This window comes from Lissotriton helveticus, chromosome 2_1 (genome assembly GCF_964261635.1).
Source record: "Lissotriton helveticus chromosome 2_1, aLisHel1.1, whole genome shotgun sequence".
Taxonomy (NCBI): Eukaryota; Metazoa; Chordata; class Amphibia; order Caudata; family Salamandridae; genus Lissotriton; species Lissotriton helveticus.
This window is the reverse complement of record NC_136059.1, coordinates 236,019,432-236,041,158: the sequence shown is the minus strand read 5'-3', so window position 1 is coordinate 236,041,158 and position 21,727 is coordinate 236,019,432.

Sequence of the window (21,727 nt, the reverse complement as noted above, 5' to 3'; positions counted from 1 at the left end):
TCTCTCTGCTGAAACCAGCTTATCAGTGAGTCACCTCTCACTGATACATAGATTTTCCCTATGGTAAATCCATCTTTGAAGATAATGCACACAATATAATACCTGGCATTTTAATGGGTTCACCTTCTTAAAATTTGAGTTGAATATCTGGTTTTTACAAAGAGACATTTCCTTTCAACTGAGTATCAAAAACTTCTTTGGGGATCAAGGTGAGTTTGACATTCCTGAGTAAAGTGATCCTTCTGCCACATTTTTACATATAACCATGCATATAACCTTGCATTTTTACATATAACATTGGACATTCCTTAGTAAAGTGATCCTTCTGCCACATTTTTACATATAACCTTGCATCCTAAACCGTCTTTATTATAGCCACGTGTCCTTAGGATCTACATCTAAAACATACTAATGAAAACATTTGGTATCCTTCATCTGTTTATTGATTTCTTTAACCTGTTCTTTTTTTTTTCTCTTTGTTTTCACTGCTTGTAAACTGTCACTAGATGTTTTGGGTATAACACTACTATCGGGTTTTTATCTTTTCTACACAGGCTTTGCTGTCTTCACATGACTTGGCAAGGATGATTACCTCAGACAATAATAGATTATCTTTCTGCCCAAAAAGTTTCCTTAGATTTGGCAAAACACCATTCTAACATGAACGATTCCCTCAAATGTTCCACCCTTGTTGACCCAAAAGTTCTCACATTGAGGCAAGTTTTTAAAACTCGGTTATGTTATTATTCAACTTTCTTACCACTCATTGGGAGGTGTTTACCATACTGATATTGTTCTAATACAGTTGACTCTTTAGGAACCAAATGCAAATCATTTTTTTAAACACCCATCATATTCAATCAGCCCCAGGGCATCTTCAGTGGACCATTTTGAAAGATGCTTACAAAGTTCCTGCCCATCGGGTCCTAAACAGGGCAATAATAAAGATCTTGTGTTTATCATTTAAAGAGATTCCACACACCCTTGATTAATGAGTAAATACCTTCTTCCATTTGCTCATTTATATGATGCGTTCCCCTGGATTGATCAAGAAAAATCGTGGAGGAGTAACATTCTTCATTATTCAAAGTATATGCAAGCAACAGAATCCAATTATTGCCCACACTTACACACTATTAAGATGCAAGCCAGTGAATGAAACTAATAGCAAATAAAGCACAACAACACTGTAATAGTAAGGCAGCAGAAACCCAGCAGGTAAAGTACATTACTGAAGACATGATGCACTCCCTACACCATGGTGGCGTTATGGCGTCACCCGCTGCTGTTGACAGGAGCACACTGAGGGCTGATGGAGGTAAGCTGGTAGCGAGAAAAACTGTACAAGGCAGCAGCTTGTTGGTCTCTCGTACTGGAACATGGGGACACTGGCTACTCACATGCTGAGGATTCTCTCGTTCTGGTACATGTGATTGTACTCCGATGCAGAGTATTAGGTGAGAGTTTTCTCATGCCACAATAATTTTATCATGACTCTGCTTTCTTGTGACAACTGTTAAATGGGAAAAAGCCTGAAATAATTAAATAATGCACTTGGACCTGGAGTTCTGGACCCTTTTGAGCCCAGCTAGTAATGTCCGGCTTCATTGAGTTAGTTCCCATGTAACAAAAACTCAGCACCAAGAACAGTATCAACGATGTTGAGGTGACTCATGCGGTGAAAGGTGCAACCCACACCATGCCAGGTCTTTGTCCTTGAGATCATTGCCTGGGTAATAAGTGTTCCAACACTACCGAAATGATGATACACGCCTTATTTCAGTAGAAGGAATTTACCTCAGCCATGAACTATCAGCCGCTCCTTGCAAGTTTGGTTCCTCAGCCCACATTGCTTTAGAATCCCTCTTGCATCAGAGGGGATTCAAATGGAAGATGTTGCATTTATTTATAGCTTTGCCATTGAACAATTTAGAAACACCTTTCTCACCACATACAGCTAAATGGCAGAAACAATGTATTGATCAAAATGTTTATTTTTATTTTATATGTTAAAAAAAGTATGTGTGTTCTATATCTCTGCCATGATAAGAAACCAATTTGACTAGTTACTGTTTAATCCCCTACAAGTGGTTGCACCCAATCTCATGGCAGTCATTAGTTTCTATTGCAGTGTTTCTCACCATGAGTGTGCCATAAAGATTTCTGAACTGCAGTTCCTTTCACTTTGTCAGTTATCTGTCCAAAGTAGCTTATCCTGATCAAAGGCCTGTTCACACAATTTGTAAGTCAATATTATGATAGAGGAATGGGGTCATAATTCTGAAAAGAAAGGGAGGAGATTTTGTGGAAATTCTTCCTGGATTTATTCTCACACTCACCGGATGATTAATCTATTAAAACCATGCTGTATGCCTTAAGGTGGACTGAGGAGTTTTATTCTTGCTCCCTTGATTCTCTGATTCTGAAATCCTATCTTCAAGTGAAGATATTTGGCTTCTTGATAGCCCACAAAAAGACAAGGTTCCACGATCTCTTTGAAATCCGGACCAGCAGAGAAAAGTTGAATATATCATTTTGGTTGTGATCCTGGTGACAAGCATGGAAAAATCTTATCCTGAATTTTTATTTTATTTTTATTTTACAGAGTTTTATGTAGCGCAAACTTGACCTGAATTGGTTATTACCGTGCTTTACATAGCACCAGTTGTGTTACATGAGGACACATTCTTTTTTTGTTTTTGTTAGGCGTGGGGAGAATAAGTGATATGCCCAGAACCATAGGATGTTCAGCGTCGTTGCCGAGGCTCGACCCCAGTTCCCCAGATTCGTGGACGACCGCCCTTGCTGTTAGGCCAACTCCTCTTCCTCTCCTCTCTGAATTGTGACCTGATGTTGACTAACCAAGGACATAAGGTTTGGGGATATGTGTAACATCAGAATTAAAGTTACAGGTTTTTTTACTTAATGTTATGAAGGTTTGGAAAGGCTATATGACATAAATGTTACCACAAGTAAGCTCCAGAATTTTCACTTAAATCTGCTTTGACTTTTTTGTGTTAGAATTGTTGACTGTAGGATCTCAGACTATGGAAGAGAGAAGCTTCATTCTTAATATGAGCTGTGACTAACAATTCAGTTTTATACACATAGCCTAAGATCATCTGTTTGTTGTCTTTTATTTATATCACTGATTAGATCAAATTCAGACTGTATGAGGTATGAGAGCTGTTAGTAAGGTAGGTTTAATCAGTATTCAAATCTGAATTGCTGGTAGAGCAAGCTTTTAGATGGTGCATGGAGATTTGAGCTTCATTTATGCTGGTGTTGGTCCATTGAAAGGGGTCAGAAGGGGAGTGGGTCATGTGATAAAACCTGGGTTTAGTGAAAAAGAGAAGTGTGGAAGCATGAAGAATATCATTTACTGGGTGAGGTTTCGTGTCCAGGAAATAGTTTGTCAGTATAAGTGCTTGCACTATAGAGCTAAATTGTGGGTTTGGGTGAAGTGCATAATGCAATTGTGGATACTTGACCTACGATGTCACCGTCTTTTTCTTATGCTCTTTGAACAAGACTCAAAGATTGATGTTGTAAGCCCCAGGATTTGGTGTTGGTAGAGACAGAGGAGAAGATACCATCCATAGTTTAGATCTGCTGCATGCTACCATTGATTGAGTACAGTGAACTTTATTTTAAGTGGGATTGGTTGCTTAAACTACGTCTTTGCCGTAGGTCTACAAGGTTTGCTTTCCCATCCACAGACGACCAAAGTGAACTTAGCTCAATGCACCTGCGGTGGATGTGAAATTCAAGTTTTTGTAGTTCTGCAGAACTCTGTTACTAACCATCCTTATAAAGGAATCATGAGTACCATGGTATGAGAAACAAACCTAGTTCTTTGTTCACAATATCACACACTGTACACTAAGGGCCAGATGTAGGTAATTCTATTTTACCGACTCATAAATACCGAATTTTACCGATTCGGTATTTATGAATCGGTAAAATAGAAGTTCCGAGATTTAGGTAAATCCAGATGTTGATTTACCGAATCGGTAAAAGTCGGTATTTACCGATTCGGTAAATACCGACCGGTAATGCCCATTCATTCCTATGGGCTTTGAAGCCCATAGGAATGAATGGGCATTACCGAATCGGTATTTACCGAATCGGTAAATACCGATTTTCACAAGGGTGCAGGGGGTGTCATTTTGACACCCTCTAGCACCCCCAAAACAGGTTCGGGTGCCATGTGGCAGGCATACCTGCCCTAAGGGCAGGTCTGCCTGTCATATGGCACAGGTGTGCATGCACACATGTGCATGCACACCGGAATCGGTATTTTACCATCAAATAGAATTTGATGGTAAAATACCGATTTTGTAATGCTTGTGGGACTCAGAAGAGTCCCACCTACATATCAATTTTACCGAATCGGTAAAAATACCGATTCGGTATTTTACAGAATCGGTAAATTTACCGATCAGTAAATTTACCGATTCTGTGTAATATCCGGGCCCTACATCTCAAATTGCATTTACCGGTCGGTAACGGCCGAATTCGGCCGTTACCGACCGGTAAATGCCTACCTACATCTGGCCCTAAGCTCCTTGAGACCCTAAGGTGTGATTTGCTGCGCTCCGTAAATGTATGATTGATTTGTAAGAATAGACACTTTTAAATAAAATAAGTTGCAATGTAAAACTGAAAAAGAGGCTGAAATTAAAATGAAATCTGTGCTGCACCTATTTTGTTTGTGCAGCTTTTAGCACAGAGGGTCAGATGTACAATCAGTCCACTCAAGGTGGGATTTTATGCAACTTCCAAAACGAATGTACTAATGTGCCTTAGACACATTTAGGGATTCCCAGTGGGGTTGCAAATGAACTGCCTCATCAATATTCATGAAGTAGGTCGCAATTTGTGACCCATTGGGAATGGCTACAATCACAGGAATGGTGGCCTGCTTGTTACAGCAGACCACTATGTCTGTGAGTGCTTTTTAAATAAAGCAACTCTTTTTTTCAAATGTAGACCAAGACCATTTTCCTTAAAGGAAAACGGGAAGCTTTTAAAAGAAAAAAATTAAAATGTTTCTTTTAGATTTTTAAGGGCAGGCAGTGGTCCTTGGGCCACTGACTGCTCATAAATAATATTTTCGCACTCACCAAGGGGAAGGGACCACTTCCCATTTGCGACTGGTATATCACCTTCTTGAAGTAGGTGGTAACTGCAATTGTTTTGTGACCACATTTGTGGTAGCAAAACAATTGTATATACCAGTGCACCTCACTATTAGGAAGTCCTCTTCCTAATAGCGACTCAAAAACCCATTTTGCAAGTCAATAATAGGCTACCAACTCGCAAAATTGGGTTTGGGTAACTCTTTTTAGCAGTCACAAATGGCATGATCTACCAATAGTGACCGCTAAAAAGGCTCGTACATCTGGCCCATAATGTTTGTGTTTATGCCAAGTAACACTGTCTTCTTCTGTACAACCTTTCTTACTCTTTATCAAATTTCCTTTTGACATTTCTCTAATTGACATCTTAATTTCACTAGGGTGACCTTTCTACAGTATTGATCTAAAACATCATGAAAACATGGAACGGTTCAATTGGAAGAAATTATGTCAAGGAGATTCCCATTGGGAGGCTTTAATTTAATTACTGCAAGCAGTATCGATTATAAGAACATCAGACATGAAAATGGCAATGATCAGAGTGTTAAGACTTAATTAGGATGCTGAAGTCAAACAAGGATCTAGTTTTATTGTTTTTGCAATGTCAATGTTTGACCTTAAAATGGAGACTAAATGCACGTGATATAATTCAACACATGTAAATGAAATGCATGGTATAATAATTAACAAATTATAACTTAAATATTAATCTATATAATGAATAAATGAAATGGGGATTAACTGTTTAGTAATGATGAAATGACAGTCTCTTATGCATGTATGCAGGAAACGTTCTAGGCCTAGGCAAAATGAAAAAAATGTAATGCAATTTTACTTAGAATACACTTAACATAGAGTCTGGGCAATATTCTGCTCCTCTATGAGTTGTTTTCTGTTATGTACTTTGTTTAATGAAGTACAACTGATCTGTAAATCTTCAATTCCGTGCTGGTCTGGTCTTGGACTTCTATGGTCAAACTCTCAAAGTTTGTCAGTTTTTAATTTCAGTATGATCTCCCAGATCCGGTGCTGCTGAAATCAGAGAGGTACATGAAACACACAGACGGTGATGAGAGGCTGCTTGCATTAAGTCTGACCACTGGCAATCGCTCATGGTTGCCCTCCAACCCATCATTCTTTTGCTGACCATGCCCACCTCAGTTTGGACCCAACTATATGCTAATCAGTCTTGACCCTGCTCCTGATCGGAACAGTCCAGCCAAACTGCCAAGCCAGGTCCTCGCTGAACCAGAACACAAGCAACCTACGACTGGTTTCACCCTAGTTAGGGTTACAGGTACTCCGTGAGCATGGGCTCAGGGTTGTCCCTTCTCTTCTGCCAGGTATAGCTTGAATGCAGTTATACAGTGAGCACAGGACCCACATCTAGGCATACCCATGCCACTTAGAGTGGTACATTAAACACACAAAAACTGATAGGAGGCTGCTTGCATTAAGTCTAACCACTGGCAATCACTCTGAGTAGCACTCCAACCAATCAATCTTTTGCTCAGCATGTCACCTCAGATTGGACCTAACATATGCAAGTCAGTCATGCTCCTTTTCCTCATGGGAGCAGTCCAGTCCAAACTGCCAAGCCAGGTCTTACCTGAACTGGAAGACAAGCGACCCAAGACCGGTTTTGCCCTACTTATAGGCTCATCAGCCTGGTACAGCTTCGTTAGAGTGACACACTGAGCGTGGAATCCAAGTCTGGGCATACCCATGCCACTTCAGACTGTTTGTGCTGGTCTGTATCCATAAGGAGCAGAGTCAAAGCTGAGCCCGGGCTCACTGTACCACTGAAACCAAGCTATACCTGGCTTTAAAGCATGTATGCAGGAGCTTGCCTCCTGGATGAATAAGAACTGCTTAAAGCTGAATGGAAGCAAGACCGAGGTGCTGGTGGTGGGGGGAGACAGATCTAGCTGGACCTCAGAATGGTGGCCACAGTGTCTGGGTCCTACCCCCACACCATGTACAGAGGCTAAAAATCTGGGGGGGTGGGTGGACCCCTTCCTCTCCTATGATGGCCAGATTCGTCGTTTAGTGGGGAAATGTTTTGGTGTTTTAAAAACTTTACGCAAAACATTCGACCTGCTGCCGTTGGAAGCTACACAGATGATGACGCATGCTCTCATCACTTCTGGTCTTGATTACGGGAATGTATTATATCTGGGAGCATCAGAAAAAAATCTGGGATGGCTACAGGTACTGCAAAATGCGACTGCACGGTTGGTTCTGAGGCTGCCCAGAAGGGCAGCGTCGAAGCCCGCCCTTGAGGCCCTTCACTGGTTAGCGGTCAAAAAAAGAGTGCTGTTCAAGTCACTGCTTATTTGTCATCGAATCCTCCAGAATAAGTCTCCATCTTATCTAGGGAATCTGGTCACCAGGTATTCTCCAGGAAGATCCCTGAGATCCTGTGGGACTGGGAGGCTGGAAATCCCTAAGATAAAGAAAGCGAGAATAGGCGGCCGCTCATTTCGTTTTTTAATAGCACAAAATTGGAATAAACTTCCATTATGCCTTAGGTTAGAAAGGTCAGAAACACATTTTAGGAGATTACTTAAAACACATTTGTTCACTATTTAGTTTCTGTTAAGCTTTGATCTGTTTTCTGACAGTCCTCTCTCCACAGCGCGGGGACACGCCGAGATGGCGTAACCAGGCGCTTTTACAAATGTCTTTATTATTATATTATTTGAAGAGCACTAATAGGGTGAAACTGGTTCTAGGTTGCTTGTGTTCTGGTTCAGGGAGGATCTGGTCTGGCAGTTCGGACTGGATTGTTCCCAAGAGGACCAGGGTCAAGACTGATTTGAATATGCCTGTGTTCCAGTTCAAAGAGGATCTGGCCTGGCAATTCAGGCTGGGTTGTTCTCATGAGGAGCAGAGTCAAGATTGACTTGCATGTGGCAGGGTTCATACTGAGGTGGCATGGTGGGTGAAAAATGATGGATTAGTATGCAGTCCGAGTGAATAACAGTGGCTAAAATAAATTCAAGTATTCTATCCATCACCTTGTTGTTTTTTAGATCTGAGGGGGAGCACCTCAATTCATTCATGCTAGTGGCAGATACATTTAAATTCTGCATCCATGGGCTGATGATAGAGATGTTCTGGCTCTCTTGCAAGCAGTGTTGGTGACTAGCTGTTTGTAAAATGTTCTCCCTCTAGTACCCCACTAGAGTACTCTTGGTCTGTGACAAAAGCAGTGACTACTAGGCTCAATACAATTTGATAGTTTGATAATTGACTTTGATTGAAGATTTTTTGTGTAGCATCCATATACAATTAAATGCTTAGACAGCTGAAGAAGGCTTATATTAATTCTGAATATATGGTGTCCCGTCATAGAAGCAATGCACTGCAGCCTCTTTTGGCATAACGTACCATTGGTTGCGAGTATTTGGTCACTGAAATTCCTCTTGTTGGATTTGGCCTTCTCTGCAGGGTCATACCCAAACGTTTTGCCTTCACCCTCGACTTTTCTGAAAAATGTCTGTTGGCTTTTACGACTCTTGCACACTTTTACAACATGGTAAAATTGTCTCACAGCCAGTAGGCACATTTAATTCACGTATACTCCCTTTAATTGTGCTGTCTTGATGAATGTTAGACCTGTCAGCCGTTGGGTGGTCTTCTCCCAAAGTTGTTGCCTTTCTCCTCCTTTTTTTGCTGACCTAAGAACTAGGTGCACTTTACCACTGCTAACCAGTGCTAAAGTGCATATGCTTACTCCTTTGAACAAAATAACATTGGCTTAGCCCCATTTAATTTACTTGTAAGTATCCAGTAATGTGGCACTACATGTGCCCAGGGTCTGTAAATTAAATGCTACTAGTGGGCCTGCAACACTGATTGCCCAACCCACTTAAAAAGCCCTTTAAACACATCTAAGGCCTACCGTTGCAGCCTGTGTGTGAAGTTTTAAACTGCCATATCGACATGCCAAAATAATCCTTTTTCCAGGCCCAGACCTTCTCTTTTTATACATACAAGTCACCCCTAGGGTAGGCCTTGGACAGCCCAGGGGGCAGGGGGCAGTACATTTAAAAGTATAACATGTACTCTTACATTTTGCATGTCCTGGTAGTGAAAAACAAATACATTCATTTTTAGCTACTGCAAGATCTACTTTTTCCATAGGATAACATTGAGTTTTAAGTGCTAACGTTCAATTGGGAGCAAATTGGAATGTCAAGATTGGAGTCTGAGAAGTTGTAATTAAAAATCCACATCGAAATTGAAGTCGGATTTAAAGTTACAATTTTGAAAATGCCACTTTTGAAAAGTAGACATCTTCCTGCCCTAATTATTTCATGCCTGCAGCCTGTCCTGTGTCACATGATTCTCAAGGGTGAAGTGCTGCATTCTATAAATGTTTGATTGACTGGGTGTAGTTAGCAATAGGACATTGTTTATTCCTGCCAGACAACAATGAAATAGAGTGAATAGGTGTGCCTGGATGTGCCATCAACTGGCAAAATGAGAGGGTGGAGCTGGGTACAGCCCCACTTGCAATTGAATAGGCTGTCCCCTGCCTTCACACAAAGGCACCAGGTATATAAATAGCACATGCTATTGTCCTCAAGTAATGTATTACATTTTACTTTATTTTTCTGACTTTGTGTGGAATTTTTCTTGTGTGGTGTTTAGTATTTATTACTGTTTAAAGCAGTGTATACATACTTCACACATTGTCTCTAACTTAAGCCTGACTGCTGTGTGCCAAGCTACCAGAGGGTTAGGCGCAGGCTAATTTGGGGTATTCTTGTCATCCTGACAGAGATTGTGGTTGCTACCGAAAAAGGGCTTTGCTTTACCCCTCTAACCAGTAACTCAGTTACCTACACCTCTAATACATTCTGATGGTACTACAAAAGCACCCTACATTGAAATGAATTGCCTATTGGGTTGAGATAGATCATTCTGTTTGGTTAAGATGTGAGGATTGTATAAGCTTGTGATGCCTGTCCTTCCATGTAACATGCAGACAATGTTGTTTTTTCAGTGATGTTTCGCACTGATTTACAAGTTTCATACTTAGGACAAGATTAGCACCGTGGAACAAAACCAGTTGTTTTATTCTGTTTATTGAAGAAAAGGGCAGTGCATATATAATGTTACAATTATCAGGAAAGGGGTTACAGTTTTTGGGTAACAATGGTATTGTTTCTGGGAGGAGAGGATTAGTAAGAAATGAGAAACATTTCATGGTCCATCAGATACTTCTGAGAATGTGAAATCACCTGGGTCCATTTTCGCTTTACACGTGATGCATCATCTCAATATTGCACACATTCCTATCAGTATGTTGTTCATCACATGTTCAGGAAATTCTTATCGCTATATTGTATTCTGTAGAACATTGTACATAAAAATACAAAATAATTGTCAGTCATGCTAAAAATGAGCACCTAATTTTGACTTGAGTTCAACATTATTTTAAGACCCTTTTAGTGTAGACCAAATACTTCCTGAATTGCACAGCCACGGACATAGTCACAGTGAGCCTTTTCACTGTTTCTACACCTATTGTGTGGTGGAGCTTGATTGAGGAGATGGAGGAGTAGAAAGTATTGGATTTAAGTAGGCAATGCAAGGAAACCATGAAGACTTTAAGCCCCTCAGTTTAAGCCTCCCTGTTGCTGTCTGTGGTAATGCTACACCTGTCATGCTGACTTTATGTGACAAATCGGGGCCTTAACTATTCAGCTTACTTACTAGGCCCATTGTTTTCAGTTTTACTAGACAGGAATTTACACCAAGTACTATTGCATGCATAGTGCGATCCAGAAGCCCTAAGTGTGTCAACTGTCAGTATGCAGGATGCATGATGTAAGTACAACACAAAAAGGAACCCATACCTCCAGAGAGCCAAAACAGAAAGAAAAAGCCCTATCCCACACTCCTATGTCTCCCAAGAAAGTTTCACTCAACCATTGCCTGTATTGCTGTATCCAGACATGCAGTCACTGAGGAAGCCATTTTATGCAGTCTGATGCAAGCTAAACAAGGCCTGCACCACACATTGCCAGCTTTGCCCCCAGAACAGCCATTTACAACCTATTACTAGCTTTATTCAACACCACAGCCTTTGACAATAAAAGGAGGCAAGCATTTTCGGAAAGTAATGTTCAAGTGCTGGCCTCAGACGTCAGCAGGGAGGAGGCGAGGCTGCAGGCTGTCTGATACTCATGGGTGAAGCAACTTCTCTTTAAACAATAGAAGGCCACCACCTGCTCTGTCCTTGAAGGTATGGGAGGAGAACTTAAGGTATATAACAACCATTTCTAGGATTAAGGATGTCTCATCTCAGGATTTTTTCAATGACAAGTCTGGCATGTGGAAATCCTGTTTGAATGTCACAGCCGAACACTGAATTGACCATGCCAAATACATGACTAATTTGCGGTGGTCTGCCTCAGATACGCATTGTAAGTGGACCTTCACATGCTCATCAATCCCTGACGCCTTTATGTATTTCTTGTTGTGTCCCATGATGGCATCATAGCCATGACTTGCAGGCCAAGAGAAGGCACAAGAAGAAGAACTGCCATCCACAAGCCATGCCCTGACACCCATAGTTGCATCAAGGAAACAAGCAATATTGCTTCAGTAGTACCATCTGCAACCTAAAGCCCTCCAGATCATACCATCATGTCATGTTATGTTAGTGTGAGAAAGTAGATTTTTAATTTGGGTGGATGGTAGTCCATCATAAGCATGTCACTATCCTTGTTAGATCTAGTAACAGTATCAGTAATTTAAACCTGATCTCAACCCCTGGTAGCTTAACTTGAACCAAAAGAATTATTAAGTCAACAACACAACCTAATAAAAATCACAAACCATTTTATAAAAGTAGAGAATCATTTATTGAACAAAATGACAAAAATCGAAAAAGGGAAACCAGTGATATAATTTTTTAAAGTTTAAATAAAAATATTTCCAAAAAGGGTTGAGCCCAACCAAGGTCATCTGGTTGCGCTTGACAGGGACCTAGATGCGATATAAGGCTAACCATGACAGGTCTAATAGAGAAATAAGGCTCATCCTGGTTGGAACTTTTGCCTTGCATACTTAGATCTAGCTTATTTATCTGGCAGACAGCTTGTTTCCCTGCCATGGCAATGGAGTACATTACTCCATCACGCTGGCAGAGGTAGCATCTACAAGATTTAGAAATGACCACCAAGCAGAGGGTAATTTCTGAAAGCATTGCCAGGGACCGCTGTCACTACAGTTCCTGTCAATGATTTTTGTAGTTAGGGACATGGCTCCATTAACATGACTGATCCCTGCACCAAACTGTCTTCTTTTTTTATTTTGAAAAAGAAAATACAGAAGCATGATTTCTTTTGGAGATTTTCTTTTAGAAAAAAAAAACGAAAATGCTCTGCTCACCATGGGAGTCCTCTCCCCTCTCACATGTTTATATCTCCCATGGTGATAGGAGCATTTAGCAGTTTTTGATTACTCCTACCACCAGGGTTTTCCTGGCAGTGATGAGCAGTGAAAATTGATCTCTAATTCTGCCCATTTAATAAGGTGGGTGGAATTAGAGGTCTGCCTCTGACGGTCCTTACTCCACAGAGCCATCATAGATGTTTAATCATGGTGGAGATGGAGAGGTCTCTGCTGTGATTAAACATCCCACAGAACATTATGTTGGTGGTTTGTATACTCTGTCGCCATTGTGATGGAGGATACATTCCAGCAATGCATAAATTAAACCCTTAATCTATAAGATTGAAGTAAAAAATCCTCAGCGATGTAAGACAGCAGGCTGTGGTCAAGATAGGCACCATGAGGCTTGATAGTCATCGGAAATGTCTGAAGAAGGCCGCTTTTTGGCAGGATACTTTTGGCGTCTTCATCTGGTGAAGATTTCTACCTTCGAACCTAGTCACTTTTTTGGAGTACAGATCCCTCCAGCAAGGCAAGGGTGCAAGCTGCAGCCGAAAAGGGCTCCATGAGGCTGGATACCCTGTCCACAACTTCCCACTGAAATGGATTTACTGCTACGAAAAGCAAACCTCTCTCTCAGGGCCAACTCACCTACATCAGATCGACTTAGCAGGTTTGACTCAGTTCAACAGAGGTCTTTGGAGCCAAACAGTTTCTAAATCTGAGCAAGATTAGAAGTACACTTTGACACAGCCAAGGGTCCTAGGACCTCAAGAACTGCAACTGGGGTCAAGACTCACTCCAAAAGAAGCCACAAACAGATTCCAGGCATGTTCACATGAAACTGGTCAGCTGGGCTCTTCAGGAAAATGGATTATAGTAGCCTGGTGTGTCCCTGTAGTTTAACAGGGGGTCAGCTAAGTGACCCATGGAGTCACCTTCTTTGTCCTTGGCCGAATGGGAGAAGGATCCTCCTTTCAGGTCTCTTCAAAAGTCTCAAAAGCAAGAGCTTTGGCCAGGTAAATCCTCTCCTGTTTTCGCTCAACCAGTTCTTGGGGCAGCTCCTCTTCCACATGAGTGCTGCCTGCTTGGCTAGCCGGACAATAAAAGGGGCCGGCCCAAGTGTGAGCTACATCTGCCAGTGACAGGCAAGGCATCCTTTGAAGTCAATTAAGTTCTTTGGCACAGACCAAATGGCTGTTCTGCCAGGGGGAAGTCAACCTCTCTCCCTTTAATTCCACTCTGGAAGCCACTTCACACCTAATCAAGGAGCTATTCAGCTTCTGGGTGACAGTTGTAAGCTCAAGCAAAAGGGCTTCTAAAGGTTTTATGTAGGTCCAAATTAACATCTGACTTTACCAATGAATATTTTTTCTCTAAGAAATATTAAAAAAAGTCCAATAAGTAACTTTTATCCGCTCATTTAATTTTAACATACACTCCCAATGCTTTCCTATGGAACAGCAACTCCTTCTTCAGTAAAAATAGCCTTTTAGGTCTTTTCACTGTAAGAATATGCTTTACTTTTAATGTTTACATTCCCTACCCTTCAATATTATGCACACTAACTTTTAGGCACTTAAGGATAACTTAGGGGTGACTTACTAATATTTAAAAAAGGGCTGAGGCCTGTCAAAAGGGGGCATATTGACAGGTTGAATTTTCAGTTTTACCCTGCACAACAAGTTTATTGGTGGTAGGCCAGCAATCATTGGCAAAATATGTGCTGCAATCCCACAGTGACATTTGACTTCCAGCCCCTGGGCACACTTGGTACCATATATAGGGACTTATAGGTAATTTAAGTATGCCAATTAGATGTATAGCCAATTCCAACATGTTTTAGGGGCCAGAGCACATGCACTTGAACTTGGTTAGCAGAGCCAGAGTCCCAGTGCACAGAGTCAAAAACCAGCAGAATCGGTCCAATATAATGGGGGGGATAGGGTCAAAAAATGAGGTAATTTTTTACATTTATGTTATTGCAATGAACACAATTCAGGCATTAAAAGGTTCACAGAGGCGTTCTATCAATCATATTTTTTTCTTTTAGGTGTCTGATATCTTTTGCTTTCCTCGATGTTTAAAATGTGAAAATGTGTCTCTACTTGTATGATTCTAAGAAATTCTTTTTAGTTGAGGGTCAATTCATCTGTTTGTAAAAACACTCATTCCAACTAAAATAGCTTTGATAAAGCAAGAAATGCAAAAATTCCATCAATAATATTTTGTTTGCTTTGTACTCAGAATACGATACCACTGCCACAATACATTTAGCATGGGTAATAGAGGTAAACAGAGTTCATATCTATGGTACAAAAGAAAAGTTTATCTCCATTTTTTATTGTTAAATTTGTGATATTGTTGAGGATGTCTGTGGTATCTTTGGTTTAAGATATCGTGTTTTTGCTAATGTTGTATAAATTAATATGTATACTTTCGTAATGGTTCATAAAGTGAACCCCAACCTGAATCTGTTGGACAAAATGAAAGGATTAGGAAGTCTCTTGTGCACTTAAGGCAACATGTAATATCTTCTAGGATAATGTGTTCATAAGAACCTTTTAGTATTACTAGTGATCCATTCAATGTCTTCTGCTTTATTTAAGATGATATCTATCTAAAGTTTTGTGATAATCCACAGTCCTATCACATGTTCCTGGAATTGTCTTTAATAGTGGTCTGAATCCATAATTGAAGATCCCCCACCTTTATCAGCTGATTGCGACATAATTTCTTTATTGCTGGCAAACTCTTCAAGGCTTTCAAACTTTTTTTCCCTGTAACTGAGATTATTCAAATCGCTGCCATTGAGGGTTTTAAAATGGTCCAATATTTTGTGCATAATTGGTGAAAAGAATGTGCTTTTTATTTTGAAATCCTTGACCATGCTTTCAAAGAGGGTTGTTAATTTTCCCTCCAATCTGCTTAAGAATTATTTTAATCACAGATGTCTAATAAATTTGCATAGAGAAATTTCAGCCATAAATTCGCCAATTCTTTAAGCTGACATAAACCATATGCCTTTAGATAACACACTGATTTGGTGTTTAGACATTTCTGTTGTCAAAATATTTATTACTAGGTTTTCATTGTGCAGAGTTTTATAATGATCATACATTTAATCTTTGAAGTATCCTCCTTCTTAACCCCTTAACTGCTGGGCCAATCCCCCAGTGCTGAACAATTTTCTGGCTATTTGGGGTAATTCATGTTATGGCTGCATAACTTTTTTCGCATAAGATATCCATGCTAAATTTGCATCCTTTTTTCCAACATCTTGGGGATTATAAAGGTACCAAGGGTTTGTGGATTCCCCATGGATGGGACTGAGAAAATAAGCAAACTATAGCTAAATTTTGAGTTATTGAAAATAGGAAAAAATTGCTCTGGATAAAAGTGTCTGTTTTTACCCTGAAAATGGCATCAAGGAATGGTTTGCTATGCTAAAGTAGTCACCATCCTACCAGTTTTCAGGAACATGCGGAGCTGAATAAAAAACCTATGTTTTTGCCACAGTTTTGGCATTTTTCAAAGAGTAGCCTATTTTCCCCATTTTTAATGCTCTGAACCTTCTTCCAGTTTGTGGTTGAAACTAATATGAAACCCCTGGGTGATACAGGAAAGCTATTCATTTCTGAAAAGCATAAAACGTTTAGAATTCAGCAAGGCGTCTTTTGTGTAGATCCCATAAGGTTTTCGCAAAGAAACAAACTGCTGAAATAGAGATATTGAAAATCAGTATATAAAAGCAGCCAACTGTTACAACATTTTCATCTGCAACTTTTTGTCACAATTGCCGATTCACAAAAGCAACATAGCATCACGTCTGCTAGACCTTTCTAGTTTCAAAGATATATAGGGTTTGTAGGTTCTCCAAGAACCCAAGTTACTTAGAGCCGACTACTGAACTACACTGTATCATGTTTTTTTATTGTGTATAGACCAATTCATATGGTGAAATATGTAAAGTTAAAGAAGCCTATGTATCACTGAAATGGCACAAGATATAGACTTTAGAAGCAGTGGTTATTTGTACATCTCTGAATTTGTGGGTACCCATACAATCATATGAATTAGAGGGTATTTTTACAAAATGTCTTCTTTCTTACACACTGGCGTCTATTTGAAAGGAACAAATGTAGCAAAATCCAATTGATAATAGCAAATGTTCTACTATTCTCTGCTCCCACATGTCTTCGGATAAAATTGGCACCTATCTGGGGTGGATCAGCCTAGTGCCCTGATAGTAAACGGTTCCAAACACAACATGGACGCATTACACTTTTCCTTGTAAAACTGACCCTTTTATTGCAATGTGGGAAGTTGTCGAATTTGGACTCTAACTCAGTCGGCACCTAGGGAAATCTAGCAAATCTGTACCATTTTAAAAACAAGACACCTTGGTGCATTCAGAGTGTGGTGACTTGCGTGGCTCTTGCCAGTTTTTGTTTTACACAGAATTCCTTGCAAACCTCAAACGTTGACTAAAGAAACACATTTTCCTCACATTTCTGTAATGGAAAATTCTAGAATCTGCGGTGAGCCACACACTTCCTTCCACCTAGCATTACCCCAGGTATCCGGATGAAAATGGTACCTCGCTTGTGTCGGTAGACCTAGTGCCTGCAACAGGAAACAGCCCAAGATGCAACATGGATACATCACATTTTTCCACTCAAAATGAACCCTTTTTTGCAAAGCGGGTAGCAGTGGATTTTTGGCCCTTGCTCAGCCAGCACCTAGGGAAACCAAGCAAACCTGCACATTTTGCAAACTAGACACATGGGGGAATACAGGGTGGAGTAACTTGCATAGCTTTCACACTTTATTCAACCCAAAATTCCTTTCAAACCTCAAACTTTGAATAAAAAAGCAAATTTTTCTCACATTTATGTGATGGAAAATTCTGGAGTCTGCGGGTAGCCCCAAATTTCTTACCACCCTGAGTTGCAAAGTATCCCCCAATAAGAATGGAGTACGACTTGTGTGGGTGGGCAAAGATGCCAGGACACAAAGTTGCTAAAGCACTATATTGATAGATAAGCAATAAGAGTAGCCGCTGTATCTAGAGCCGTGCTTGGGGGTCAGGCACTCAATACTACGAATGATAGAAATTTTTGAAAACTAGATACCCAGGGGATTGCAGGGTGATGTGCCTTGGGCGGATGATACACACAATGCCCTGCAAACCTCAAACATTCCCTCAAATCTCTCATTTTCCTTATATTTCTGTGATGGAAACTTTTGGAATCTTCAGGAATCCACAGTATTATTACCACCCTTGTGACTCCCCTTGACCTCAGCTTGATCCATTCCTGTCACAGGCAATACGCCCAACCACACAAGTGGTGCAGCATTGTTATCGGCTCAAGTGATGTAACGCTGAGTGATAGGAATTTACAGAGATGCAAAGGAAATTTGTGATTTTAATAAAGTTTGAGGTTTGCAGGGCATTGTGGGTCTTACTCTCATGGGATCTGTACGAAGCACACCACCCTGGACTCCCCCAGATGCCAATGCGCAACGCTTCAAGCACTTCCAAATAATTCGACGTAGAGATCTATAGTAAATGTTCCACCAATAGCCTTTATTTTTCCACAAATATCTCTCAATTCTTTGCCATGCCAACATGTGTTTCGCCTGTGCTGCGGAAGTGACATCAGGGCTACAAAAACAAATGTGAAAAACTTAAAAGTCATCCCAGGAATGGGAATGACCAAAGAACCGTCATGCAGGTCACACTGACAAGATCACATGTGCAAGAAATTATATAAGGAGTATCAGAAGATGTAAACATATTACAATATAATAAAATGATGTCTGGTTGCCATTGGCACTCACCAATAAAGTAGTCCAGAGGACAGAAAAGCAGTATAGCAAAAGAGTGTCCGAAATTCGAAAATAGAAGTAATCGATGTTTTAGGTCTACCTCCAATATGCGAGTGACCCACAAAATATCTGCTTACCAGATCAAGAATATATCAATATTGTGCCGACAACCCCGCACTCCTAATCCATGTGTTTACTCACCAACTGTTGCCCTCATTATGATGCTGGTCGGATGAGCTTCCAACTGACATTGTAGCAAGAATGGGACTCCCCGACAAGTAGTCGGAGGTCCCGCCCGCCGACTCACAATGCGACCGCCAGCACGGTGGTCGTAAACATGCCATTTACTATTGCAGCTTGTGCAGCTGGCCAGAAAAGGGTGCAGCGCAAGCCACAATAGTAAAGATTATGTTGTGCCTGGAATGCCTACAATGCCCCATTGCAGGCATTACACATCCAACACTGGTCCAGACGGGCTCATTTAGCCTGTTGGAAGCAGCAGTCTTTCCCCCCGCCCGATCTGCTCTGACTGCTGGCATCGTAGTCTGGCCCTGTGAGAAATAGGGTTCCCGGTTTTATTGTATTTATTTTTTTGACATTTCCATCTGTATTTATCCATATTTATTTTTTGTCAACTTTATTTGTGTTTATCCACATTATTATGGTTTTTGTGAAAAAATTAATGCTGAAAAATTAAAACTGATATATTTCGCCATTTATTTAACAAATAAACATGCAGTCATGCTTGAATACCTGCCAGGTTTCAATGATATGAACACCCTCAGAAGATAAATCAAAGCATTCTCCTATATACTATTTGTTGTTTAAACAAAAAGCAGTTGCCATAGTAACAGGGCAGTGCACACAGTCCAAATCCACGGCTGCCATCTTGTAATTAAGGGGGAAGTTATCATACTGTTGGTGAAAGTAATGTCCTTTTAAGTTCATATCACTCTAATAATTACAAAACAACCTCACTGTTAAATACAGACCAAAACAGTAGTTTGATATGATAACTAATGTATAATGCGCAGAGCTACTCCCAAGAGAATACCTGTGCAAACATAGAGAGAATGGGTGGGTGGAGGTTAGATTTGTACAAAGAGACAAGTTTTTTAAGTTTCTTCCTGAGCAGCAATGAGGTATAAACCGAGCGTAGCTCTATCGGGAGCTGGTTCCATGCAGAGGCGTCCAGAAAAGCTAATGATATGGCTCCAGGCATTTGGCGCTGGTACTTTGGGACCACTGCTAGCAATTTATTGTTGGAGCATAAATAATGGGCTGGGTTGTAGAAGCTAAATCTAGCTCAAAGGTAATCGGGGCCCGTTCGATACAAAGCGTCATGTACTAGTATCAGAGCCTTAAGTTTAATTCTCTCCCTTATGGGCAACCAGTAAAGTACCCAATAAATTAACCCTGGGCAAAGCACTACGCTATGCTCGCGGAGTTTGCGAAGTTCTTGCAACTTCGCACTACGCGAGCTGCACGTAGCACAGTGCGAACATGCGTAGTGCAGCGTAGCGTAGTGCAGCGGTCATTTTTTGCTTGTTCGCGGTCCTGAACGTCATGTTCGCGACCGCGAGCAAGCAAAATGACATCCCAGCGAGATTCTCAATGCGAGGAGGTCAGGTTTCTCATTGTGAGTGGTTGCGCATGCTCGCGACCGCTCTCAATGAGAAACTACCTGTTCGCGTTGAGAAAGCTGCCGCTCGAGTAATAATCTACTCGAGCAGCAGAAAACTACAGCTCGCACTGTGCAAGATGCCGTTTTCAATGCATGCACAGTGCCGGATGCTTGTCCGCACTGTGCAATCATTGAAAACGCATCTTGCACAGTGCGAACATGCTACTACGTATCTCGCGTAGTGCTACGTGAAGTTCGCGTAGTGCGAAGTGCACTTCGCGTAGCTTAGCGTAGCGCTACTTCGCGAACTACGCCCACCCTTACAATAAATGACGGCTAATGTTTAGTTTCATGTAAATCATTGGATCCCAGTGTAACTATTTCTAAATGAAATATTGTTCTGTCTCTAGTGTGAAAAGGAGTTAAAAGGTAATGAATATGGGAGGTATAGATTATAGAGAGGTATACGTTTGTATGAAAGTGTATATAAAGGAAATGGAAAGGAGCTTAAGTACTGGTCAGCTCTGGCACCTTGTTCGTAAGTATAAATATATACAAGTCAGTTCGCACATAAAGTGAGGAGTCAAACATACCTCATATAGCATGCGTTACTACTTCACCTTTGATATGTACAATTAGCAGAATAGATACAGCATTACAGTTTATGTGGATGTTTGGTAAGATTCTGAAAATTGTGGTTGTCAATATTGATCTTCCAGAAAGTAATAGAGTTCAAGGTCAATATTAAGACCCACCTCTACCGCTCTCACTTTTTTATAGTCAATAATGCTTACTATCTTCTTAGCTGTAGCTCAAGGTTGCCACCTCTTTGATCATATTTCACTATCTCAATTCCATGGAACTGAAAGTTCTGATGTTGATCTTGTTTCTCGCATGTTTAGGTGTATAGTGCAAATGGGTATTTCGGGTCGCCCTGTTTGACTGCCCTAAAGTGTTCTGCTTTTTTTTCTCTAGCTAGTTGAATTGTGCTGCCCACACATATCTTATTGCATTTACATATCAAGACATGTACTATAAATAGTAAGGCACAGTTACTATTGTCCTTGATGTAGTATGTGGAGGCTATCTTTGTAGCTAAAAGAAGGGACTAAATTGGCATTCGTGCATACAGAACAATAAACACATTTGTAGAATCTTTTTGTGTGTAGAGCCAACCAAGATACTTTTTGTATTGGGCTAGGGTAATTGGGGCTAATGATACACCTGTTTGTTCTTCCCTTACGTAAAGTAGTATTAGGGCGTCTGGTGATGTAAGGTTTGATCTTATCATCTTCTCTTAGCAGGTATCAGTATCTATTAAGTACCCTGCTTACTTTATCTATATTTCTATCTTATTTAGTGATTGGCCTCATGGTACCATGACTTTTGGGAATGTGACTATCTCAAAATAGGTCCTGCTAGCCCTAAGTGCAGACATAGAGTGGAGGATATGAGGGGGGTGGTAATGTTGCATCCTGTTAATCAAGTACTGCAGGCCCCACTTGTAGAAGGCCTGATGCACACAGACCAGTGCCTTAAAAAGGATCCTCTTCTCCTCCCAAATTCAACTCCTTAGGACAACCAGAGCTAAAAGAGCAAGATGGGGAGGCAGTTCATTTGACCAACTAGTACCTAGGCTGTGGAATATCCTTCCACTTGATATTAAGAATAGAGCATTGATAAGCACACCATTTAACAATTAAAATTCTTCCCAAAT